This window comes from Hyperolius riggenbachi, chromosome 11 (assembly GCF_040937935.1).
Source record: "Hyperolius riggenbachi isolate aHypRig1 chromosome 11, aHypRig1.pri, whole genome shotgun sequence".
Taxonomy (NCBI): Eukaryota; Metazoa; Chordata; class Amphibia; order Anura; family Hyperoliidae; genus Hyperolius; species Hyperolius riggenbachi.
Genome location: NC_090656.1, coordinates 99171703 through 99195447, shown reverse-complemented (window position 1 = coordinate 99195447; position 23745 = coordinate 99171703). Strand labels below are relative to the sequence as shown.

The 23745-nt window shown below is 39.2% G+C and overlaps 22 non-coding genes across 22 annotated transcripts; all 22 read right to left on the bottom strand.

Annotated features, from left to right (window-relative positions):
• Positions 1 to 91: 91 nt before the first annotated feature.
• On the bottom strand, positions 92 to 165 carry TRNAT-AGU (transfer RNA threonine (anticodon AGU)). Its single transcript has one exon. It is a non-coding gene; the product is annotated as a tRNA-Thr (tRNA).
• A 627-nt stretch (positions 166 to 792) lies between these two features.
• TRNAT-AGU (transfer RNA threonine (anticodon AGU)) lies at positions 793 to 866 on the bottom strand. The gene has a single exon. It is a non-coding gene; the product is annotated as a tRNA-Thr (tRNA).
• Positions 867 to 1487: 621 nt separating this feature from the next.
• TRNAT-AGU (transfer RNA threonine (anticodon AGU)) lies at positions 1488 to 1561 on the bottom strand. The gene has a single exon. It is a non-coding gene; the product is annotated as a tRNA-Thr (tRNA).
• Positions 1562 to 2188: 627 nt separating this feature from the next.
• Positions 2189 to 2262, bottom strand: TRNAT-AGU (transfer RNA threonine (anticodon AGU)). Its single transcript has one exon. It is a non-coding gene; the product is annotated as a tRNA-Thr (tRNA).
• A 2224-nt stretch (positions 2263 to 4486) lies between these two features.
• On the bottom strand, positions 4487 to 4560 carry TRNAT-AGU (transfer RNA threonine (anticodon AGU)). Its single transcript has one exon. It is a non-coding gene; the product is annotated as a tRNA-Thr (tRNA).
• Positions 4561 to 5181: 621 nt separating this feature from the next.
• Positions 5182 to 5255, bottom strand: TRNAT-AGU (transfer RNA threonine (anticodon AGU)). The gene has a single exon. It is a non-coding gene; the product is annotated as a tRNA-Thr (tRNA).
• A 618-nt stretch (positions 5256 to 5873) lies between these two features.
• Positions 5874 to 5947, bottom strand: TRNAT-AGU (transfer RNA threonine (anticodon AGU)). Its single transcript has one exon. It is a non-coding gene; the product is annotated as a tRNA-Thr (tRNA).
• A 628-nt stretch (positions 5948 to 6575) lies between these two features.
• TRNAT-AGU (transfer RNA threonine (anticodon AGU)) lies at positions 6576 to 6649 on the bottom strand. Its single transcript has one exon. It is a non-coding gene; the product is annotated as a tRNA-Thr (tRNA).
• A 621-nt stretch (positions 6650 to 7270) lies between these two features.
• Positions 7271 to 7344, bottom strand: TRNAT-AGU (transfer RNA threonine (anticodon AGU)). Its single transcript has one exon. It is a non-coding gene; the product is annotated as a tRNA-Thr (tRNA).
• Positions 7345 to 10050: 2706 nt separating this feature from the next.
• TRNAT-AGU (transfer RNA threonine (anticodon AGU)) lies at positions 10051 to 10124 on the bottom strand. The gene has a single exon. It is a non-coding gene; the product is annotated as a tRNA-Thr (tRNA).
• A 618-nt stretch (positions 10125 to 10742) lies between these two features.
• TRNAT-AGU (transfer RNA threonine (anticodon AGU)) lies at positions 10743 to 10816 on the bottom strand. Its single transcript has one exon. It is a non-coding gene; the product is annotated as a tRNA-Thr (tRNA).
• A 2016-nt stretch (positions 10817 to 12832) lies between these two features.
• TRNAT-AGU (transfer RNA threonine (anticodon AGU)) lies at positions 12833 to 12906 on the bottom strand. Its single transcript has one exon. It is a non-coding gene; the product is annotated as a tRNA-Thr (tRNA).
• A 621-nt stretch (positions 12907 to 13527) lies between these two features.
• Positions 13528 to 13601, bottom strand: TRNAT-AGU (transfer RNA threonine (anticodon AGU)). The gene has a single exon. It is a non-coding gene; the product is annotated as a tRNA-Thr (tRNA).
• Positions 13602 to 14222: 621 nt separating this feature from the next.
• Positions 14223 to 14296, bottom strand: TRNAT-AGU (transfer RNA threonine (anticodon AGU)). The gene has a single exon. It is a non-coding gene; the product is annotated as a tRNA-Thr (tRNA).
• Positions 14297 to 14916: 620 nt separating this feature from the next.
• TRNAT-AGU (transfer RNA threonine (anticodon AGU)) lies at positions 14917 to 14990 on the bottom strand. The gene has a single exon. It is a non-coding gene; the product is annotated as a tRNA-Thr (tRNA).
• A 621-nt stretch (positions 14991 to 15611) lies between these two features.
• Positions 15612 to 15685, bottom strand: TRNAT-AGU (transfer RNA threonine (anticodon AGU)). Its single transcript has one exon. It is a non-coding gene; the product is annotated as a tRNA-Thr (tRNA).
• Positions 15686 to 18396: 2711 nt separating this feature from the next.
• On the bottom strand, positions 18397 to 18470 carry TRNAT-AGU (transfer RNA threonine (anticodon AGU)). The gene has a single exon. It is a non-coding gene; the product is annotated as a tRNA-Thr (tRNA).
• Positions 18471 to 20476: 2006 nt separating this feature from the next.
• TRNAT-AGU (transfer RNA threonine (anticodon AGU)) lies at positions 20477 to 20550 on the bottom strand. Its single transcript has one exon. It is a non-coding gene; the product is annotated as a tRNA-Thr (tRNA).
• Positions 20551 to 21169: 619 nt separating this feature from the next.
• Positions 21170 to 21243, bottom strand: TRNAS-AGA (transfer RNA serine (anticodon AGA)). The gene has a single exon. It is a non-coding gene; the product is annotated as a tRNA-Ser (tRNA).
• A 1035-nt stretch (positions 21244 to 22278) lies between these two features.
• TRNAT-AGU (transfer RNA threonine (anticodon AGU)) lies at positions 22279 to 22352 on the bottom strand. The gene has a single exon. It is a non-coding gene; the product is annotated as a tRNA-Thr (tRNA).
• A 618-nt stretch (positions 22353 to 22970) lies between these two features.
• Positions 22971 to 23044, bottom strand: TRNAT-AGU (transfer RNA threonine (anticodon AGU)). Its single transcript has one exon. It is a non-coding gene; the product is annotated as a tRNA-Thr (tRNA).
• Positions 23045 to 23665: 621 nt separating this feature from the next.
• TRNAT-AGU (transfer RNA threonine (anticodon AGU)) lies at positions 23666 to 23739 on the bottom strand. The gene has a single exon. It is a non-coding gene; the product is annotated as a tRNA-Thr (tRNA).
• Between the last annotated feature and the right edge of the window lie 6 nt (positions 23740 to 23745).

Genomic DNA, 23745 nt, shown 5'->3' with positions numbered 1-23745 from the left:
GTGAGCAAATATGGGTGAAGCTCAAAGACGTGATCCCGAAAATCTGGGATGTAAACAGCAGGCAATGACTTGGTGATAATATGATGAGCAAAGGCACTGCTGAGAGTTGAACTCAGGATCTCCTGTTTACTAGACAGGCGCTTTAACCAACTAAGCCACAGCGCCCACATGCTGCAATACAGTTATTGGTTATTGGTTATTTTGACACAGCACTCTTTTTTCTTTGCATTTGCATTCTCAGTTTTTTAACATTTTTTTTTCAATAGTTTTTCAGGCCTACTTTTCCCTGCCTAAGAGTATACACATAGTCCACCTAAAAGGGAATGGAAAACTTTTAGGACAAAATTGTTAAAAAGAATGTTGTGCAACTTCCAAAATATGATAATGAAAGCTGTGGCAAAACCAATGAGTTTTGTGCCACAGAAGCCAGTCACTATTATATTTCATGTAGGTGCTGTGGCTTAGTAATTAAGTTTTATACAATGTTTCTTATTGTAGAAGCAGCAATTTTACTTGAAGAAGTTTTGGCTAGGCAAGTGCGGGTTAAGCTCCCATCCATGTTGAGCATAGCATCCCAAAAGACTTGTTAGTGACCTTTACCTATTGTCAGAGATGGAAGGTAGTACATCAAACCAAACTGATAAGAAAATGTCTTTGTTCAGATGTGGTAGTAACAGTGGGCATAGCGAATGCAAGTTTCCTGTGAGCAAATATGGGTGAAGCTCTAAGACGTGATTCGAAAATCTGGGATGTAAACAGCAGGCAATGACTTGGTGATAATAAGATGAGCAAAGGCACTGTTGAGAGTTGAACTCAGGATCTCCTGTTTACTAGACAGGCGCTTTAACCAACTAAGCCACAGCGCCCACATGCTGCAATACAGTTATTGGTTATTGTGGCACAGCACTCTTTTTTCTTTGCATTTGCATTCTCAGTTTTTTAACATTTTTTTTTCAATAGTTTTTCAGGCCTACTTTTCCCTGCCTAAGAGTATACACATAGTCCACCTAAAAGGGAATGGAAAACTTTTAGGACAAAATTGTTGAAAAGAATGTTGTGCAACTTCCAAAATATGATAATGAAAGCTGTGGCAAAACCAATGAGTTTTGTGCCACAGAAGCCAGTCACTATTATATTTCATGTAGGTGCTGTGGCTTAGTAATTAAGTTTTATACAATGTTTCTTATTGTAGAAGCAGCAATTTTACTTGAAGAAGTTTTGGCTAGGCAAGTGCGGGTTAAGCTCCCATCCATGTTGAGCATAGCATCCCAAAAGACTTGTTAGTGACCTTTACCTATTGTCAGAGATGGAAGGTAGTACATCCAACCAAACTGATAAGAAAATGTCTTTGTTCAGATGTGGTGGAAACAGTGGGCATAGCGAATGCAAGTTTCCTGTGAGCAAATATGGGTGAAGCTCAAAGACGTGATCCCGAAAATCTGGGATGTAAACAGCAGGCAATGACTTGGTGATAATATGATGAGCAAAGGCACTGCTGAGAGTTGAACTCAGGATCTCCTGTTTACTAGACAGGCGCTTTAACCAACTAAGCCACAGCGCCCCCATGCTGCAATACAGTTATTGGTTATTGGTTATTGTGGCACAGCACTCTTTTTTCTTTGCATTTGCATTCTCAGTTTTTTAACATTTTTTTTTCAATAGTTTTTCAGGCCTACTTTTCCCTGCCTAAGAGTATACACATAGTCCACCTAAAAGGGAATGGAAAACTTTTAGGACAAAATTGTTAAAAAGAATGTTGTGCAACTTCCAAAATATGATAATGAAAGCTGTGGCAAAACCAATGAGTTTTGTGCCACAGAAGCCAGTCACTATTATATTTCATGTAGGTGCTGTGGCTTAGTAATTAAGTTTTATACAATGTTTCTTATTGTAGAAGCAGCAATTTTACTTGAAGAAGTTTTGGCTAGGCAAGTGCGGGTTAAGCTCCCATCCATGTTGAGCATAGCATCCCAAAAGACTTGTTAGTGACCTTTACCTATTGTCAGAGATGGAAGGTAGTACATCAAACCAAACTGATAAGAAAATGTCTTTGTTCAGATGTGGTAGAAACAGTGGGCATAGCGAATGCAAGTTTCCTGTGAGCAAATATGGGTGAAGCTCTAAGACGTGATTCGAAAATCTGGGATGTAAACAGCAGGCAATGACTTGGTGATAATAAGATGAGCAAAGGCACTGTTGAGAGTTGAACTCAGGATCTCCTGTTTACTAGACAGGCGCTTTAACCAACTAAGCTACAGCGCCCACATGCTGCAATACAGTTATTGGTTATTGTGGCACAGCACTCTTTTTTCTTTGCATTTGCATTCTCAGTTTTTTAACATTTTTTTTTCAATAGTTTTTCAGGCCTACTTTTCCCTGCCTAAGAGTATACACATAGTCCACCTAAAAGGGAATGGAAAACTTTTAGGACAAAATTGTTGAAAAGAATGTTGTGCAACTTCCAAAATATGATAATGAAAGCTGTGGCAAAACCAATGAGTTTTGTGCCACAGAAGCCAGTCACTATTATATTTTTATGTAGGTGCTGTGGCTTAGTAATTAAGTTTTATACAATGTTTCTTATTGTAGAAGCAGCAATTTTACTTGAAGAAGTTTTGGCTAGGCAAGTGCGGGTTAAGCTCCCATCCATGTTGAGCATAGCATCCCAAAAGACTTGTTAGTGACCTTTACCTATTGTCAGAGATGGAAGGTAGTACATCAAACCAAACTGATAAGAAAATGTCTTTGTTCAGATGTGGTGGAAACAGTGGGCATAGCGAATGCAAGTTTCCTGTGAGCAAATATGGGTGAAGCTCAAAGACGGCGTACATTTGAAATTGGCGCCGGTAGACTTGGGCGCAGGATACAGCGGTATATAGCTGATCCTGCTTCTGCACAAGTCCGGGCCGATTTAATTACTATTCCCCCTCCAGGCCGACATGGATAGTGGGGGAATGAAATAATTCGGCTTCCAGCGATTGCTGGAGGCCGAATTATTATGTTTTTAAGCAACTTCGGCTCCGTCTTCTGACGGAGCCGACGTTATTTACTGAGCGCTTCAATAGGGATGATTCCTAGTGAAGTCTATGGAGGCGCCGGCTGCGCCCAAATCTAGCAGCGCTGAAAAGCACTGCTCCGCAAAGACGTGATCCCGAAAATCTGGGATGTAAACAGCAGGCAATGACTTGGTGATAATAAGATGAGCAAAGGCACTGCTGAGAGTTGAACTCAGGATCTCCTGTTTACTAGACAGGCACTTCAACCAACTAAGCCACAGCGCCCACATGATGCAATACAGTTATTGTCTATTGTGGCACAGCACTCTTTTTTCTTGCATTTGCATTCTCAGTTTTTTAACATTTTTTTTTCAATAGTTTTTCAGGCCTACTTTTCCCTGCCTAAGAGTATACACATAGTCCACCTAAAAGGGAATGGAAAACTTTTAGGACAAAATTGTTGAAAAGAATGTTGTGCAACTTCCAAAATATGATAATGAAAGCTGTGGCAAAACCAATGAGTTTTGTGCCACAGAAGCCAGTCACTATTATATTTCATGTAGGTGCTGTGGCTTAGTAATTAAGTTTTATACAATGTTTCTTATTGTAGAAGCAGCAATTTTACTTGAAGAAGTTTTGGCTAGGCAAGTGCGGGTTAAAGGGACTCCGAGCAGTGCAGAAACTATGGAAAGATGCATATCATTTTAAAGCTCTCTTTCTCCTCTTTCCAATGATATGTAAATCGCCGCACTACGCCTTTTAGTTTTCGCTATTTTCGCGATTGAAATTGACATGGCTGCGATTTCGATCACGAAAATACAGAAAACTAAAAGGCGTAGGGTGACGATTTAGGGGTCGTCAGAAAGAGGAGAAAGAGAGCTTTAAAATGATATCCATCTTTCCATAGTTACATTGTATTACACAGGGCGACTTTTTCTGCTGAATAGAGCTGCTGACTCTGAGAAAATGTCGCCCTGTGTAATACAATGTAACTATAGAAAGATGGATATCATTTTAAAGCTCTCTTTCTCCTCTTTCTGACGACCCCTAAATCGTTGCCCTACACCTTTTAGTTTTCTCTATTTTCACGATCGAAATCGCAGCCGCAGCAATTTCAATCGCGAAAATAGCGAAAACTAAAAGGCGTAGGGCGGCGATTTATATATCATTGGAAAGAGGAGAAAGAGAGCTTTAAAATGATATGCATCTTTCCATAGTTTTTGCACTGCTCGGAGTCCCTTTAAGCTCCCATCCATGTTGAGCATAGCATCCCAAAAGACTTGTTAGTGACCTTTACCTATTGTCAGAGATGGAAGGTAGTACATCAAACCAAACTGATAAGAAAATGTCTTTGTTCAGATGTGGTGGAAACAGTGGGCATAGGGAATGCAAGTTTCCTGTGAGCAAATATGGGTGAAGCTCAAAGACATGATCCCGAAAATCTGGGATGTAAACAGCAGGCAATGACTTGGTGATAATAAGATGAGCAAAGGCACTGCTGAGAGTTGAACTCAGGATCTCCTGTTTACTAGACAGGCGCTTTAACCAACTAAGCCACAGCGCCCACATGCTGCAATACAGTTATTGGTTATTGTGGCACAGCACTCTTTTTTCTTTGCATTTGCATTCTCAGTTTTTTAACATTTTTTTTTCAATAGTTTTTCAGGCCTACTTTTCCCTGCCTAAGAGTATACACATAGTCCACCTAAAAGGGAATGGAAAACTTTTAGGACAAAATTGTTGAAAAGAATGTTGTGCAACTTCCAAAATATGATAATGAAAGCTGTGGCAAAACCAATGAGTTTTGTGCCACAGAAGCCAGTCACTATTATATTTCATGTAGGTGCTGTGGCTTAGTAATTAAGTTTTATACAATGTTTCTTATTGTAGAAGCAGCAATTTTACTTGAAGAAGTTTTGGCTAGGCAAGTGCGGGTTAAGCTCCCATCCATGTTGAGCATAGCATCCCAAAAGACTTCTTAGTGACCTTTACCTATTGTCAGAGATGGAAGGTAGTACATCAAACCAAACTGATAAGAAAATGTCTTTGTTCAGATGTGGTTGAAACAGTGGGCATAGGGAATGCAAGTTTCCTGTGAGCAAATATGGGTGAAGCTCAAAGACGTGATCCCGAAAATATGGGATGTAAACAGCAGGCAATGACTTGGTGATAATAAGATGAGCAAAGGCACTGCTGAGAGTTGAACTCAGGATCTCCTGTTTACTAGACAGGCGCTTTAACCAGCTAAGCCACAGCACCCATATACTGCAATACAGATATTGGTTATCGTGCCACAGCACTCTTTTTTGTGTGCATTAGCATTCTCAGTTTAACAATTTTTTTTCAATAGTTTTTCAGGCCTACTTTTCCCTGCCTAAGAGTATACACATAGTCCACCTAAAAGGGAATGGAAAACTTTTAGGACAAAATTGTTGAAAAGAATGTTGTGCAACTTCCAAAATATGATAATGAAAGCTGTGGCAAAACCAATGAGTTTTGTGCCACAGAAGCCAGTCACTATTATATTTCATGTAGGTGCTGTGGCTTAGTAATTAAGTTTTATACAATGTTTCTTATTGTAGAAGCAGCAATTTTACTTGAAGAAGTTTTGGCTAGGCAAGTGCGGGTTAAGCTCCCATCCATGTTGAGCATAGCATCCCAAAAGACTTGTTAGTGACCTTTACCTATTGTCAGAGATGGAAGGTAGTACATCAAACCAAACTGATAAGAAAATGTCTTTGTTCAGATGTGGTGGAAACAGTGTGCATAGGGAATGCAAGTTTCCTGTGAGCAAATATGAGTGAAGCTCAAAGACGTGATCCCGAAAATCTGGGATGTAAACAGCAGGCAATGACTTGGTGATAATAAGATGAGCAAAGGCACTGCTGAGAGTTGAACTCAGGAACTCCTGTTTACTAGACAGGCGCTTTAACCAACTAAGCCACAGCGCCCACATGCTGCAATACAGTTATTGGTTATTGGTTATTGTGGCACAGCACTCTTTTTTCTTTGCATTTGCATTCTCAGTTTTTTAACATTTTTTTTTCAATAGTTTTTCAGGCCTACTTTTCCCTGCCTAAGAGTATACACATAGTCCACCTAAAAGGGAATGGAAAACTTTTAGGACAAAATTGTTAAAAAGAATGTTGTGCAACTTCCAAAATATGATAATGAAAGCTGTGGCAAAACCAATGAGTTTTGTGCCACAGAAGCCAGTCACTATTATATTTCATGTAGGTGCTGTGGCTTAGTAATTAAGTTTTATACAATGTTTCTTATTGTAGAAGCAGCAATTTTACTTGAAGAGGTTTTGGCTAGGCAAGTGCGGGTTAAGCTCCCATCCATGTTGAGCATAGCATCCCAAAAGACTTGTTAGTGACCTTTACCTATTGTCAGAGATGGAAGGTAGTACATCAAACCAAACTGATAAGAAAATGTCTTTGTTCAGATGTGGTGGAAACAGTGGGCATAGCGAATGCAAGTTTCCTGTGAGCAAATATGGGTGAAGCTCAAAGACGTGATCCCGAAAATCTGGGATGTAAACAGCAGGCAATGACTTGGTGATAATAAGATGAGCAAAGGCACTGCTGAGAGTTGAACTCAGGATCTCCTGTATACTAGACAGGCGCTTTAACCAACTAAGCCACAGCACCCACATGCTGCAATACAGTTATTGGTTATTGTGGCACAGCACTCTTTTTTCTTTGCATTTGCATTCTCAGTTTTTTAACATTTTTTTTTCAATGGTTTTTCAGGCCTACTTTTCCCTGCCTAAGAGTATACACATAGTCCACCTACAAGGGAATGGAAAACTTTTAGGACAAAATTGTTGAAAAGAATGTTGTGCAACTTCCAAAATATGATAATGAAAGCTGTGGCAAAACCAATGAGTTTTGTGCCACAGAAGCCAGTCACTATTATATTTCATGTAGGTGCTGTGGCTTAGTAATTAAGTTTTATACAATGTTTCTTATTGTAGAAGCAGCAATTTTACTTGAAGAAGTTTTGGCTAGGCAAGTGCGGGTTAAGCTCCCATCCATGTTGAGCATAGCATCCCAAAAGACTTGTTAGTGACCTTTACCTATTGTCAGAGATGGAAGGTAGTACATCAAACCAAACTGATAAGAAAATGTTTTTGTTCAGATGTGGTGGAAACCGTGGGCATAGGGAATGCAAGTTTCCTGTGAGCAAATATGGGTGAAGCTCAAAGACGTGATCCCGAAAATCTGGGATGTAAACAGCAGGCAATGACTTGGTGATAATATGATGAGCAAAGGCACTGCTGAGAGTTGAACTCAGGATCTCCTGTTTACTAGATAGGCGCTTTAACCAACTAAGCCACAGCGCCCACATGCTGCAATACTGTTATTGGTTATTGGTTATTGTGACACAGCACTCTTTTTTCTTTGCATTTACATTCTCAGTTTTTTAACATTTTTTTTTCAATAGTTTTTCAGGCCTACTTTTCCCTGCCTAAGAGTATACACATAGTCCACCTAAAAGGGAATGGAAAACTTTTAGGACAAAATTGTTAAAAAGAATGTTGTGCAACTTCCAAAATATGATAATGAAAGCTGTGGCAAAACCAATGAGTTTTGTGCCACAGAAGCCAGTCACTATTATATTTCATGTAGGTGCTGTGGCTTAGTAATTAAGTTTTATACAATGTTTCTTATTGTAGAAGCAGCAATTTTACTTGAAGAAGTTTTGGCTAGGCAAGTGCGGGTTAAGCTCCCATCCATGTTGAGCATAGCATCCCAAAAGACTTGTTAGTGACCTTTACCTATTGTCAGAGATGGAAGGTAGTACATCAAACCAAACTGATAAGAAAATGTCTTTGTTCAGATGTGGTAGAAACAGTGGGCATAGCGAATGCAAGTTTCCTGTGAGCAAATATGGGTGAAGCTCTAAGACGTGATTCGAAAATCTGGGATGTAAACAGCAGGCAATGACTTGGTGATAATAAGATGAGCAAAGGCACTGTTGAGAGTTGAACTCAGGATCTCCTGTTTACTAGACAGGCACTTTAACCAACTAAGCCACAGCGCCCACATGCTGCAATACAGTTATTGGTTATTGTGGCACAGCACTCTTTTTTCTTTGCATTTGCATTCTCAGTTTTTTAACATTTTTTTTTCAATAGTTTTTCAGGCCTACTTTTCCCTGCCTAAGAGTATACACATAGTCCACCTAAAAGGGAATGGAAAACTTTTAGGACAAAATTGTTGAAAAGAATGTTGTGCAACTTCCAAAATATGATAATGAAAGCTGTGGCAAAACCAATGAGTTTTGGGCCACAGAAGCCAGTCACTATTATATTTCATGTAGGTGCTGTGGCTTAGTAATTAAGTTTTATACAATGTTTCTTATTGTAGAAGCAGCAATTTTACTTGAAGTTTTGGCTAGGCAAGTGCGGGTTAAGCTCCCATCCATGTTGAGCATAGCATCCCAAAAGACTTGTTAGTGACCTTTACCTATTGTCAGAGATGGAAGGTAGTACATCAAACCAAACTGATAAGAAAATGTCTTTGTTCAGATGTGGTGGAAACAGTGGGCATAGCGAATGCAAGTTTCCTGTGAGCAAATATGGGTGAAGCTCAAAGACGTGATCCCGAAAATCTGGAATGTAAACAGCAGGCAATGACTTGGTGATAATAAGATGAGCAAAGGCACTGCTGAGAGTTGAACTCAGGATCTCCTGTATACTAGACAGGCGCTTTAACCAACCAAGCCACAGCGCCAACATGCTGCAATACAGTTATTGGTTATTGTGGCACAGCACTCTTTTTTCTTTGCATTTGCATTCTCAGTTTTTTAACATTTTTTTTTCAATAGTTTTTCAGGCCTACTTTTCCCTGCCTAAGAGTATACACATAGTCCACCTAAAAGGGAATGGAAAACTTTTAGGACAAAATTGTTGAAAAGAATGTTGTGCAACTTCCAAAATATGATAATGAAAGCTGTGGCAAAACCAATGAGTTTTGTGCCACAGAAGCCAGTCACTATTATATTTCATGTAGGTGCTGTGGCTTAGTAATTAAGTTTCATACAATGTTTCTTATTGTAGAAGCAGCAATTTTACTTGAAGAAGTTTTGGCTAGGCAAGTGCGGGTTAAGCTCCCATCCATGTTGAGCATAGCATCCCAAAAGACTTCTTAGTGACCTTTACCTATTGTCAGAGATGGAAGGTAGTACATCAAACCAAACTGATAAGAAAATGTCTTTGTTCAGATGTGGTGGAAACAGTGGGCATAGGGAATGCAAGTTTCCTGTGAGCAAATATGGGTGAAGCTCAAAGACGTGATCCCGAAAATCTGGGATGTAAAAAGCAGGCAATGACTTGGTGATAATAAGATGAGCAATGGCACTGCTGAGAGTTGAACTCAGGATCTCCTGTTTACTAGACAGGAACTTTAACCAACTAAACCACAGCACCCATACACTTATTAGCAGTTATTGGTTATTGTGGCAAAGCACTCTTTTTTCTTTGCATTTGCATTCTCAGTCTTTTAACTTTTTTTTCAATAGTTTTTCAGACCTACTTTTCCCTGCCTATGAGTATACACATAGTCGACCTAAAAGAGAATGGAGAAATTTAGGACAAAATTGTTGAAAAGAATGTTGTGCAACTTCCAAAATATGATAATAAAAGCTGTGGCAAAACCAATGAGTTTTGTGCCACAGAAGCCAGTCACTATTATATTTCATGTAGGTGCTGTGGCTTAGTGATTAAGTTTTACACAATGTTTCCTATTGTAGAAGCAGCAATTTTACTTGAAGAAGTTTTGGCTAGGCAAGTGCGGGTTAAGCTCCCATCCATATTGAGCATAGCATCCCAAAAGACTTGTTAGTGACCTTTACCTATTGTCAGAGATGGAAGGTAGTACATCAAACCAAACTGCTAAGAAAATGTCTTTGTTCAGATGTGGTGGAAACAGTGGGCATAGCGAATGCAAGTTTTCTGTAAGCAAATATGGGTGAAGCTCAAAGACGTGATCCCGAAAATCTGGGATGTAAACAGCAGGCAATGACTTGGTGATAATAAGATGAGCAAAGGCACTGCTGAGAGTTGAACTCAGGATCTCCTGTTCACTAGACAGGCGCTTTAACCAGCTAAGCCACAGCACCCATATACTGCAATACAGATATTGGTTATCGTGCCACAGCACTCTTTTTTGTTTGCATTAGCATTCTCAGTTTAACATTTTTTTTTCAATAGTTTTTCAGGCCTACTTTTCCCTGCCTAAGAGTATACACATAGTCCACCTAAAAGGGAATGGAAAACTTTTAGGACAAAATTGTTGAAAAGAATGTTGTGCAACTTCCAAAATATGATAATGAAAGCTGTGGCAAAACCAATGAGTTTTGTGCCACAGAAGCCAGTCACTATTATATTTCATGTAGGTGCTGTGGCTTAGTAATTAAGTTTTATACAATGTTTCTTATTGTAGAAGCAGCAATTTTACTTGAAGAAGTTTTGGCTAGGCAAGTGCGGGTTAAGCTCCCATCCATGTTGAGCATAGCATCCCAAAAAACTTGTTAGTGACCTTTACCTATTGTCAGAGATGGAAGGTAGTACATCAAACCAAACTGATAAGAAAATGTCTTTGTTCAGATGTGGCGGAAACAGTGGGCATAGCGAATGCAAGTTTCCTGTGAGCAAATATGGGTGAAGCTCAAAGACGTGATCCCGAAAATCTGGGATGTAAACAGCAGGCAATGACTTGGTGATAATAAGATGAGCAAAGGCACTGCTGAGAGTTGAACTCAGGATCTCCTGTTTACTAGACAGGCGCTTTAACCAACTAAGCCACAGCGCCCACATGCTGCAATACAGTTATTGGTTATTGTGGCACAGCACTCTTTTTTCTTTGCATTTGCATTCTAAGTTTTTTAACATTTTTTTTTCAATAGTTTTTCAGGCCTACTTTTCCCTGCCTAAGAGTATACACATAGTCCACCTAAAAGGGAATGGAAAACTTTTAGGACAAAATTGTTGAAAAGAATGTTGTGCAACTTCCAAAATATGATAATGAAAGCTGTGGCAAAACCAATGAGTTTTGTGCCACAGAAGCCAGTCACTATTATATTTCATGTAGGTGCTGTGGCTTAGTAATTAAGTTTTATACAATGTTTCTTATTGTAGAAGCAGCAATTTTACTTGAAGAAGTTTTGGCTAGGCAAGTGCGGGTTAAGCTCCCATCCATGTTGAGCATAGCATCCCAAAAGACTTGTTAGTGACCTTTACCTATTGTCAGAGATGGAAGGTAGTACATCAAACCAAACTGATAAGAAAATGTCTTTGTTCAGATGTGGTGGAAACAGTGGGCATAGCGAATGCAAGTTTCCTGTGAGCAAATATGGGTGAAGCTCTAAGACGTGATTCTGAAAATCTGGGATGTAAACAGCAGGCAATGACTTGGTGATAATAAGATGAGCAAAGGCACTGCTGAGAGTTGAACTCAGGATGTCCTGTTTACTAGACAGGCGCTTTACCCAACTAAGCCACAGCACCCACATGCTACAACACAGTTATTGGTTATTGTGGCACAGCACTCTTTTTTCTTTGCATTTGCATTCTCAGTTTTTTAACATTTTTTTTCAATAGTTTTTCAGGCCTACTTTTCCCTGCCTAAGAGTATACACATAGTCCACCTAAAAGGGAATGGAAAACTTTTAGGACAAAATTGTTGAAAAGAATGTTGTGCAACTTCCAAAATATGATAATGAAAGCTGTGGCAAAACCAATGAGTTTTGTGCCACAGAAGCCAGTCACTATTATATTTCATGTAGGTGCTGTGGCTTAGTAATTAAGTTTTATACAATGTTTCTTATTGTAGAAGCAGCAATTTTACTTGAAGAGGTTTTGGCTAGGCAAGTGCGGGTTAAGCTCCCATCCATGTTGAGCATAGCATCCCAAAAGACTTGTTAGTGACCTTTACCTATTGTCAGAGATGGAAGGTAGTACATCAAACCAAACTGATAAGAAAATGTTTTTGTTCAGATGTGGTGGAAACAGTGGGCATAGGGAATGCAAGTTTCCTGTGAGCAAATATGGGTGAAGCTCAAAGACGTGATCCCGAAAATCTGGGATGTAAACAGCAGGCAATGACTTGGTGATAATATGATGAGCAAAGGCACTGCTGAGAGTTGAACTCAGGATCTCCTGTTTACTAGATAGGCGCTTTAACCAACTAAGCCACAGCACCCACATGCTGCAATACAGTTATTGGTTATTGGTTATTGTGACACAGCACTCTTTTTTCTTTGCATTTGCATTCTCAGTTTTTTAACATTTTTTTTTCAATAGTTTTTCAGGCCTACTTTTCCCTGCCTAAGAGTATACACATAGTCCACCTAAAAGGGAATGGAAAACTTTTAGGACAAAATTGTTAAAAAGAATGTTGTGCAACTTCCAAAATATGATAATGAAAGCTGTGGCAAAACCAATGAGTTTTGTGCCACAGAAGCCAGTCACTATTATATTTCATGTAGGTGCTGTGGCTTAGTAATTAAGTTTTATACAATGTTTCTTATTGTAGAAGCAGCAATTTTACTTGAAGAAGTTTTGGCTAGGCAAGTGCGGGTTAAGCTCCCATCCATGTTGAGCATAGCATCCCAAAAGACTTGATAGTGACCTTTACCTATTGTCAGAGATGGAAGGTAGTACATCAAACCAAACTGATAAGAAAATGTCTTTGTTCAGATGTGGTAGAAACAGTGGGCATAGCGAATGCAAGTTTCCTGTGAGCAAATATGGGTGAAGCTCTAAGACGTGATTCGAAAATCTGGGATGTAAACAGCAGGCAATGACTTGGTGATAATAAGATGAGCAAAGGCACTGTTGAGAGTTGAACTCAGGATCTCCTGTTTACTAGACAGGCGCTTTAACCAACTAAGCCACAGCGCCCACATGCTGCAATAACGTTATTGGTTATTGTGGCACAGCACTCTTTTTTCTTTGCATTTGCATTCTCAGTTTTTTAACATTTTTTTTTCAATAGTTTTTCAGGCCTACTTTTCCCTGCCTAAGAGTATACACATAGTCCACCTAAAAGGGAATGGAAAACTTTTAGGACAAAATTGTTGAAAAGAATGTTGTGCAACTTCCAAAATATGATAATGAAAGCTGTGGCAAAACCAATGAGTTTTGGGCCACAGAAGCCAGTCACTATTATATTTCATGTAGGTGCTGTGGCTTAGTAATTAAGTTTTATACAATGTTTCTTATTGTAGAAGCAGCAATTTTACTTGAAGAAGTTTTGGCTAGGCAAGTGCGGGTTAAGCTCCCATCCATGTTGAGCATAGCATCCCAAAAGACTTGTTAGTGACCTTTACCTATTGTCAGAGATGGAAGGTAGTACATCAAACCAAACTGATAAGAAAATGTCTTTGTTCAGATGTGGTGGAAACAGTGGGCATAGCGAATGCAAGTTTCCTGTGAGCAAATATGGGTGAAGCTCAAAGACGTGATCCCGAAAATCTGGAATGTAAACAGCAGGCAATGACTTGGTGATAATAAGATGAGCAAAGGCACTGCTGAGAGTTGAACTCAGGATCTCCTGTATACTAGACAGGCGCTTTAACCAACTAAGCCACAGCGCCCACATGCTGCAATACAGTTATTGGTTATTGTGGCACAGCACTCTTTTTTCTTTGCATTTGCATTCTCAGTTTTTTAACATTTTTTTTTCAATAGTTTTTCAGGCCTACTTTTTCCTGCCTAAGAGTATACACATAGTCCACCTAAAAGGGAATGGAAAACTTTTAGGACAAAATTGTTGAAAAGAATGTTGTGCAACTTCCAAAATATGATAATGAAAGCTGTGGCAAAACCAATGAGTTTTGGGCCACAGAAGCCAGTCACTATTATATTTCATGTAGGTGCTGTGGCTTAGTAATTAAGTTTTATACAATGTTTCTTATTGTAGAAGCAGCAATTTTACTTGAAGAAGTTTTGGCTAGGCAAGTGCGGGTTAAGCTCCCATCCATGTTGAGCATAGCATCCCAAAAGACTTGTTAGTGACCTTTACCTATTGTCAGAGATGGAAGGTAGTACATCAAACCAAACTGATAAGAAAATGTCTTTGTTCAGATGTGGTGGAAACAGTGGGCATAGCGAATGCAAGTTTCCTGTGAGCAAATATGGGTGAAGCTCAAAGACGTGATCCCGAAAATCTGGAATGTAAACAGCAGGCAATGACTTGGTGATAATAAGATGAGCAAAGGCACTGCTGAGAGTTGAACTCAGGATCTCCTGTATACTAGACAGGCGCTTTAACCAACTAAGCCACAGCGCCCACATGCTGTAATACAGTTATTGGTTATTGTGGCACAGCACTCTTTTTTCTTTGCATTTGCATTCTCAGTTTTTTAACATTTTTTTTCAATGGTTTTTCAGGCCTACTTTTCCCTGCCTAAGAGTGTACACATAGTCCACCTAAAAGGGAATGGAAAACTTTTAGGACAAAATTGTTGAAAAGAATGTTGTGCAACTTCCAAAATATGATAATGAAAGCTGTGGCAAAACCAATGAGTTTTGTGCCACAGAAGCCAGTCACTATTATATTTCATGTAGGTGCTGTGGCTTAGTAATTAAGTTTTACACAATGTTTCTTATTGTAGAAGCAGCAATTTTACTTGAAGAAGTTTTGGCTAGGCAAGTGCGGGTTAAGCTCCCATCCATGTTGAGCATAGCATCCCAAAAGACTTGTTAGTGACCTTTACCTATTGTCAGAGATGGAAGGTAGTACATCAAACCAAACTGATAAGAAAATGTCTTTGTTCAGATGTGGTGGAAACAGTGGGCATAGGGGATGCAAGTTTCCTGTGAGCAAATATGGGTGAAGCTCAAAGACGTGATCCCGAAAATCTGGGATGTAAACAGCAGGCAATGACTTGGTGATAATAAGATGAGCAAAGGCACTGCTGAGAGTTGAACTCAGGATCTCCTGTTTACTAGACAGGCGCTTTAACCAACTAAGCCACAGCGCCCACATGCTGTAATACAGTTATTGGTTATTGTGGCACAGCACTCTTTTTTCTTTGCATTTGCATTCTCAGTTTTTTAACATTTTTTTTTCAATAGTTTTTCAGGCCTACTTTTCCCTGCCTAAGAGTATACACATAGTCCACCTAAAAGGGAATGGAAAACTTTTAGGACAAAATTGTTAAAAAGAATGTTGTGCAACTTCCAAAATATGATAATGAAAGCTGTGGCAAAACCAATGAGTTTTGTGCCACAGAAGCCAGTCACTATTATATTTCATGTAGGTGCTGTGGCTTAGTAATTAAGTTTTATACAATGTTTCTTATTGTAGAAGCAGCAATTTTACTTGAAGAAGTTTTGGCTAGGCAAGTGCGGGTTAAGCTCCCATCCATGTTGAGCATAGCATCCCAAAAGACTTGTTAGTGACCTTTACCTATTGTCAGAGATGGAAGGTAGTACATCAAACCAAACTGATAAGAAAATGTCTTTGTTCAGATGTGGTGGAAACAGTGGGCATAGCGAATGCAAGTTTCCTGTGAGCAAATATGGGTGAAGCTCAAAGACGTGATCCCGAAAATCTGGGATGTAAACAGCAGGCAATGACTTGGTGATAATAAGATGAGCAAAGGCACTGCTGAGAGTTGAACTCAGGATCTCCTGTATACTAGACAGGCGCTTTAACCAACTAAGCCACAGCACCCACATGCTGCAATACAGTTATTGGTTATTGTGGCACAGCACTCTTTTTTCTTTGCATTTGCATTCTCAGTTTTTTAACATTTTTTTTTCAATGGTTTTTCAGGCCTACTTTTCCCTGCCTAAGAGTATACACATAGTCCACCTACAAGGGAATGGAAAACTTTTAGGACAAAATTGTTGAAAAGAATGTTGTGCAACTTCCAAAATATGATAATGAAAGCTGTGGCAAAACCAATGAGTTTTGTGCCACAGAAGCCAGTCACTATTATATTTCATGTAGGTGCTGTGGCTTAGTAATTAAGTTTTATACAATGTTTCTTATTGTAGAAGCAGCAATTTTACTTGAAGAAGTTTTGGCTAGGCAAGTGCGGGTTAAGCTCCCATCCATGTTGAGCATAGCATCCTAAAAGACTTGTTAGTGACCTTTACCTATTGTCAGAGATGGAAGGTAGTACATCAAACCAAACTGATAAGAAAATGTCTTTGTTCAGATGTGGTGGAAACAGTGGGCATAGCGAATGCAAGTTTCCTGTGAGCAAATATGGGTGAAGCTCTAAGACGTGATTCTGAAAATCTGGGATGTAAACAGCAGGCAATGACTTGGTGATAATAAGATGAGCAAAGGCACTGCTGAGAGTTGAACTCTGGATGTCCTGTTTACTAGACAGGCGCTTTAACCAACTAAGCCACAGCACCCACATGCTGCAACACAGTTATTGGTTATTGTGGCACAGCACTCTTTTTTCTTTGCATTTGCATTCTCAGTTTTTTAACATTTTTTTTCAATAGTTTTTCAGGCCTACTTTTCCCTGCCTAAGAGTATACACATAGTCCACCTAAAAGGGAATGGAAAACTTTTAGGACAAAATTGTTGAAAAGAATGTTGTGCAACTTCCAAAATATGATAATGAAAGCTGTGGCAAAACCAATGAGTTTTGTGCCACAGAAGCCAGTCACTATTATATTTCATGTAGGTGCTGTGGCTTAGTAATTAAGTTTTATACAATGTTTCTTATTGTAGAAGCAGCAATTTTACTTGAAGAGGTTTTGGCTAGGCAAGTGCGGGTTAAGCTCCCATCCATGTTGAGCATAGCATCCCAAAAGACTTGTTAGTGACCTTTACCTATTGTCAGAGATGGAAGGTAGTACATCAAACCAAACTGATAAGAAAATGTTTTTGTTCAGATGTGGTGGAAACCGTGGGCATAGGGAATGCAAGTTTCCTGTGAGCAAATATGGGTGAAGCTCAAAGACGTGATCCCGAAAATCTGGGATGTAAACAGCAGGCAATGACTTGGTGATAATATGATGAGCAAAGGCACTGCTGAGAGTTGAACTCAGGATCTCCTGTTTACTAGATAGGCACTTTAACCAACTAAGCCACAGCGCCCACATGCTGCAATACAGTTATTGGTTATTGGTTATTGTGACACAGCACTCTTTTTTCTTTGCATTTGCATTCTCAGTTTTTTAACATTTTTTTTTCAATAGTTTTTCAGGCCTACTTTTCCCTGCCTAAGAGTATACACATAGTCCACCTAAAAGGGAATGGAAAACTTTTAGGACAAAATTGTTAAAAAGAATGTTGTGCAACTTCCAAAATATGATAATGAAAGCTGTGGCAAAACCAATGAGTTTTGTGCCACAGAAGCCAGTCACTATTATATTTCATGTAGGTGCTGTGGCTTAGTAATTAAGTTTTATACAATGTTTCTTATTGTAGAAGCAGCAATTTTACTTGAAGAAGTTTTGGCTAGGCAAGTGCGGGTTAAGCTCCCATCCATGTTGAGCATAGCATCCCAAAAGACTTGTTAGTGACCTTTACCTATTGTCAGAGATGGAAGGTAGTACATCAAACCAAACTGATAAGAAAATGTCTTTGTTCAGATGTGGTAGAAACAGTGGGCATAGCGAATGCAAGTTTCCTGTGAGCAAATATGGGTGAAGCTCTAAGACGTGATTCGAAAATCTGGGATGTAAACAGCAGGCAATGACTTGGTGATAATAAGATGAGCAAAGGCACTGTTGAGAGTTGAACTCAGGATCTCCTGTTTACTAGACAGGCACTTTAACCAACTAAGCCACAGCGCCCACATGCTGCAATACAGTTATTGGTTATTGTGGCACAGCACTCTTTTTTCTTTGCATTTGCATTCTCAGTTTTTTAACATTTTTTTTTCAATAGTTTTTCAGGCCTACTTTTCCCTGCCTAAGAGTATACACATAGTCCACCTAAAAGGGAATGGAAAACTTTTAGGACAAAATTGTTGAAAAGAATGTTGTGCAACTTCCAAAATATGATAATGAAAGCTGTGGCAAAACCAATGAGTTTTGGGCCACAGAAGCCAGTCACTATTATATTTCATGTAGGTGCTGTGGCTTAGTAATTAAGTTTTATACAATGTTTCTTATTGTAGAAGCAGCAATTTTACTTGAAGAAGTTTTGGCTAGGCAAGTGCGGGTTAAGCTCCCATCCATGTTGAGCATAGCATCCCAAAAGACTTCTTAGTGACCTTTACCTATTGTCAGAGATGGAAGGTAGTACATCAAACCAAACTGATAAGAAAATGTCTTTGTTCAGATGTGGTGGAAACAGTGGGCATAGCGAATGCAAGTTTCCTGTGAGCAAATATGGGTGAAGCTCAAAGACGTGATCCCGAAAATCTGGGATGTAAACAGCAGGCAATGACTTGGTGATAATAAGATGAGCAAAGGCACTGCTGAGAGTTGAACTCAGGATCTCCTGTTTACTAGACAGGCGCTTTAACCAACTAAGCCACAGCGCCCACATGCTGCAATGCAGTTATTGGTTATTGTGGCACAGCACTCTTTTTTCTTTGCATTTGCATTCTCAGTTTTTTAACATTTTTTTTTCAATGGTTTTTCAGGCCTACTTTTCCCTGCCTAAGAGTATACACATAGTCCACCTAAAAGGGAATGGAAAACTTTTAGGACAAAATTGTTGAAAAGAATGTTGTGCAACTTCCAAAATATGATAATGAAAGCTGTGGCAAAACCAATGAGTTTTGTGCCACAGAAGCCAGTCACTATTATATTTCATGTAGGTGCTGTGGCTTAGTAATTAAGTTTTATACAATGTTTCTTATTGTAGAAGCAGCAATTTCACTTGAAGAAGTTTTGGCTAGGCAAGTGCGGGTTAAGCTCCCATCCATGTTGAGCATAGCATCCCAAAAGACTTGTTAGTGACCTTTACCTATTGTCAGAGATGGAAGGTAGTACATCAAACCAAACTGATAAGAAAATGTCTTTGTTCAGATGTGGTGGAAACAGTGGGCATAGCGAATGCAAGTTTCCTGTGAGCAAATATGGGTGAAGCTCTACGACGTGATTCCGAAAATCTGGGATGTAAACAGCAGGCAATGACTTGTTGATAATAAGATGAGCAAAGGCAGTGCTGAGAGTTGAACTCAGGATCTCCTGTTTACTAGACAGGTGCTTTAACCAGCTAAGCCACAGCACCCATATACTGCAATGCAGATATTGGTTATCGTGCCACAGCACGCTTTTTTGTTTGCATTAGCATTCTCAGTTTAACATTTTATTTTCAATAGTTTTTCAGGCCTACTTTTCCCTGCCTAAGAGTATACACATAGTCCACCTAAAAGGGAATGGAAAACTTTTAGGACAAAATTGTTGAAAAGAATGTTGTGCAACTTCCAAAATATGATAATGAAAGCTGTGGCAAAACCAATGAGTTTTGTGCCACAGAAGCCAGTCACTATTATATTTCATGTAGGTGCTGTGGCTTAGTAATTAAGTTTTATACAATGTTTCTTATTGTAGAAGCAGCAATTTTACTTGAAGAAGTTTTGGCTAGGCAAGTGCGGGTTAAGCTCCCATCCATGTTGAGCATAGCATCCCAAAAGACTTGTTAGTGACCTTTACCTATTGTCAGAGATGGAAGGTAGTACATCAAACCAAACTGATAAGAAAATGTCTTTGTTCAGATGTGGTGGAAACAGTGGGCATAGGGAATGCAAGTTTCCTGTGAGCAAATATGGGTGAAGCTCAAAGACGTGATCCCGAAAATCTGGGATGTAAACAGCAGGCAATGACTTGTTGATAATAAGATGAGTAAAGGCAGTGCTGAGAGTTGAACTCAGGATCTCCTGTTTACTAGACAGGCGCTTTAACCAGCTAAGCCACAGCACCCATATACTGCAATACAGATATTGGTTATCGTGCCACAGCACTCTTTTTTGTTTGCATTAGCATTCTCAGTTTAACATTTTTTTTTCAATAGTTTTTCAGGCCTACTTTTCCCTGCCTAAGAGTATACACATAGTCCACCTAAAAGGGAATGGAAAACTTTTAGGACAAAATTGTTGAAAAGAATGTTGTGCAACTTCCAAAATATGATAATGAAAGCTGTGGCAAAACCAATGAGTTTTGTGCCACAGAAGCCAGTCACTATTATATTTTTATGTAGGTGCTGTGGCTTAGTAATTAAGTTTTATACAATGTTTCTTATTGTAGAAGCAGCAATTTTACTTGAAGAAGTTTTGGCTAGGCAAGTGCGGGTTAAGCTCCCATCCATGTTGAGCATAGCATCCCAAAAGACTTGTTAGTGACCTTTACCTATTGTCAGAGATGGAAGGTAGTACGTCAAACCAAACTGATAAGAAAATGTCTTTGTTCCGATGTGGTGGAAACAGTGGGCATAGCGAATGCAAGTTTCCTGTGAGCAAATATGGGTGAAGCTCAAAGACGTGATCCCGAAAATCTGGGATGTAAACAGCAGGCAATGACTTGGTGATAATAAGATGAGCAAAGGCACTGCTGAGAGTTGAACTCAGGATCTCCTGTTTACTAGACAGGCGCTTTAACCAACTAAGCCACAGCACCCATACACTTATTAGCAGTTATTGGTTATTGTGGCACAGCACTCTTTTTTCTTTGCATTTGCATTCTCAGTCTTTTAACTTTTTTTTTCAATAGTTTTTCAGGCCTACTTTTCCCTGCCTATGAGTATACACATAGTCGACCTAAAAGAGAATGGAAAAATTTAGGACAAAATTGTTGAAAAGAATGTTGTGCAACTTCCAAAATATGATAATAAAAGCTGTGGCAAAACCAATGAGTTTTGTGCCACAGAAGCCAGTCACTATTATATTTCATGTAGGTGCTGTGGCTTAGTAATTAAGTTTTATACAATGTTTCTTATTGTAGAAGCAGCAATTTTACTTGAAGAAGTTTTGGCTAGGCAAGTGCGGGTTAAGCTCCCATCCATGTTGAGCATAGCATCCCAAAAGACTTGTTAGTGACCTTTACCTATTGTCAGAGATGGAAGGTAGTACATCAAACCAAACTGATAAGAAAATGTCTTTGTTCAGATGCGGTGGAAACAGTGGGCATAGCGAATGCAAGTTTCCTGTGAGCAAATATGGGTGAAGCTCTACGACGTGATTCCGAAAATCTGGGATGTAAACAGCAGGCAATGACTTGGTGATAATAAGATGAGCAAAGGCACTGCTGAGAGTTGAACTCAGAATCTCCTGTTTTCTAGACAGGCGCTTTAACCAACTAAGCCACAGCGCCAACATGCTGCAATACAGTTATTGGTTATTGTGGCACAGCACTCTTTTTTCTTTGCATTTGCATTCTCAGTTTTTTAACATTTTTTTTTTCAATAGTTTTTCAGGCCTACTTTTCCCTGCCTAAGAGTATACACATAGTCCACCTAAAAGGGAATGGAAAACTTTTAGGACAAAATTGTTGAAAAGAATGTTGTGCAACTTCCAAAATATAATAATGAAAGCTGTGGCAAAACCAATGAGTTTTGCGCCACAGAAGCCAGTCACTATTATATTTCATGTAGGTGCTGTGGCTTAGTAATTAAGTTTTATACAATGCTTCTTATTGTAGAAGCAGCAATTTTACTTGAAGAAGTTTTGGCTAGGCAAGTGCGGGTTAAGCTCCCATCCATGTTGAGCATAGCATCCCAAAAGACTTCTTAGTGACCTTTACCTATTGTCAGAGATGGAAGGTTTTCTATATGATAGTGTTCCATATGATAGTGTTGTGTGATTTCATTAATAAAGTTTTTGTAATTTTTCATGCACCCAAGAGCCAACTCTCTTCAATTTTTATTTAGTATTTTCACTTCGTTGGCAGGAGGCATGAGATTTGATATTACTATTCATTGTGGTCTGTTTTTATATCATTTATTGTCCTGACCATCCCTCTCCCAAAAACATTTGAGCTATTGATATAATATTATATTTCATGTAGGTGCTGTGGCTTAGTGATTAAGTTTTATACAATGTTTCCTATTGTAGAAGCAGCAATTTTACTTGAAGAAGTTTTGGCTAGGCAAGTGCGGGTTAAGCTCCCATCCATATTGAGCATAGCATCCCAAAAGACTTGTTAGTGACCTTTACCTATTGTCAGAGATGGAAGGTAGTACATCAAACCAAACTGATAAGAAAATGTCTTTGTTCAGATGTGGTGGAAACAGTGGGCATAGCGAATGCAAGTTTTCTGTAAGCAAATATGGGTGAAGCTCAAAGACGTGATCCCGAAAATCTGGGATGTAAACAGCAGGCAATGACTTGGTGATAATAAGATGAGCAAAGGCACTGCTGAGAGTTGAACTCAGGATCTCCTGTTTACTAGACAGGCGCTTTAACCAGCTAAGCCACAGCACCCATATACTGCAATACAGATATTGGTTATCGTGCCACAGCACTCTTTTTTGTTTGCATTAGCATTCTCAGTTTAACATTTTTTTTTCAATAGTTTTTCAGGCCTACTTTTCCCTGCCTAAGAGTATACACATAGTCCACCTAAAAGGGAATGGAAAACTTTTAGGACAAAATTGTTGAAAAGAATGTTGTGCAACTTCCAAAATATGATAATGAAAGCTGTGGCAAAACCAATGAGTTTTGTGCCACAGAAGCCAGTCACTATTATATTTCATGTAGGTGCTGTGGCTTAGTAATTAAGTTTTATACAATGTTTCTTATTGTAGAAGCAGCAATTTTACTTGAAGAAGTTTTGGCTAGGCAAGTGCGGGTTAAGCTCCCATCCATGTTGAGCATAGCATCCCAAAAGACTTGTTAGTGACCTTTACCTATTGTCAGAGATGGAAGGTAGTACATCAAACCAAACTGATAAGAAAATGTCTTTGTTCAGATGTGGTGGAAACAGTGGGCATAGCGAATGCAAGTTTCCTGTGAGCAAATATGGGTGAAGCTCTAAGACGTGATTCCGAAAATCTGGGATGTAAACAGCAGGCAATGACTTGGTGATAATAAGATGAGCAAAGGCACTGCTGAGAGTTGAACTCAGGATCTCCTGTTTACTAGACAGGCACTTTAACCAACTAAGCCACAGCGCCCAAATGCTGCAATACAGTTATTGGTTATTGTGGCACAGCACTCTATTTTCTTTGCATTTGCATTCTCAGTTTTTTAACATTTTTTTTTCAATAGTTTTTCAGGCCTACTTTTCCCTGCCTAAGAGTATACACATAGTCCACCTAAAAGGGAATGGAAAACTTTTAGGACAAAATTGTTGAAAAGAATGTTGTGCAACTTCCAAAATATGATAATGAAAGCTGTGGCAAAACCAATGAGTTTTGTGCCACAGAAGCCAGTCACTATTATATTTCATGTAGGTGCTGTGGCTTAGTAATTAAGTTTTATACAATGTTTCTTATTGTAGAAGCAGCAATTTTACTTGAAGAAGTTTTGGCTAGGCAAGTGCGGGTTAAGCTCCCATCCATGTTGAGCATAGCATCCCAAAAGACTTGTTAGTGACCTTTACCTATTGTCAGAGATGGAAGGTAGTACATCAAACCAAACTGATAAGAAAATGTCTTTGTTCAGATGTGGTGGAAACAGTGGGCATAGGAAATGCAAGTTTCCTGTGAGCAAATATGGGTGAAGCTCAAAGACGTGATCCCGAAAATCTGGGATGTAAACAGCAGGCAATGACTTGGTGATAATAAGATGAGCAAAGGCACTGCTGAGAGTTGAACTCAGGATCTCCTGTTTACTAGACAGGCGCTTTAACCAACTAAGCCACAGCGCCCACATG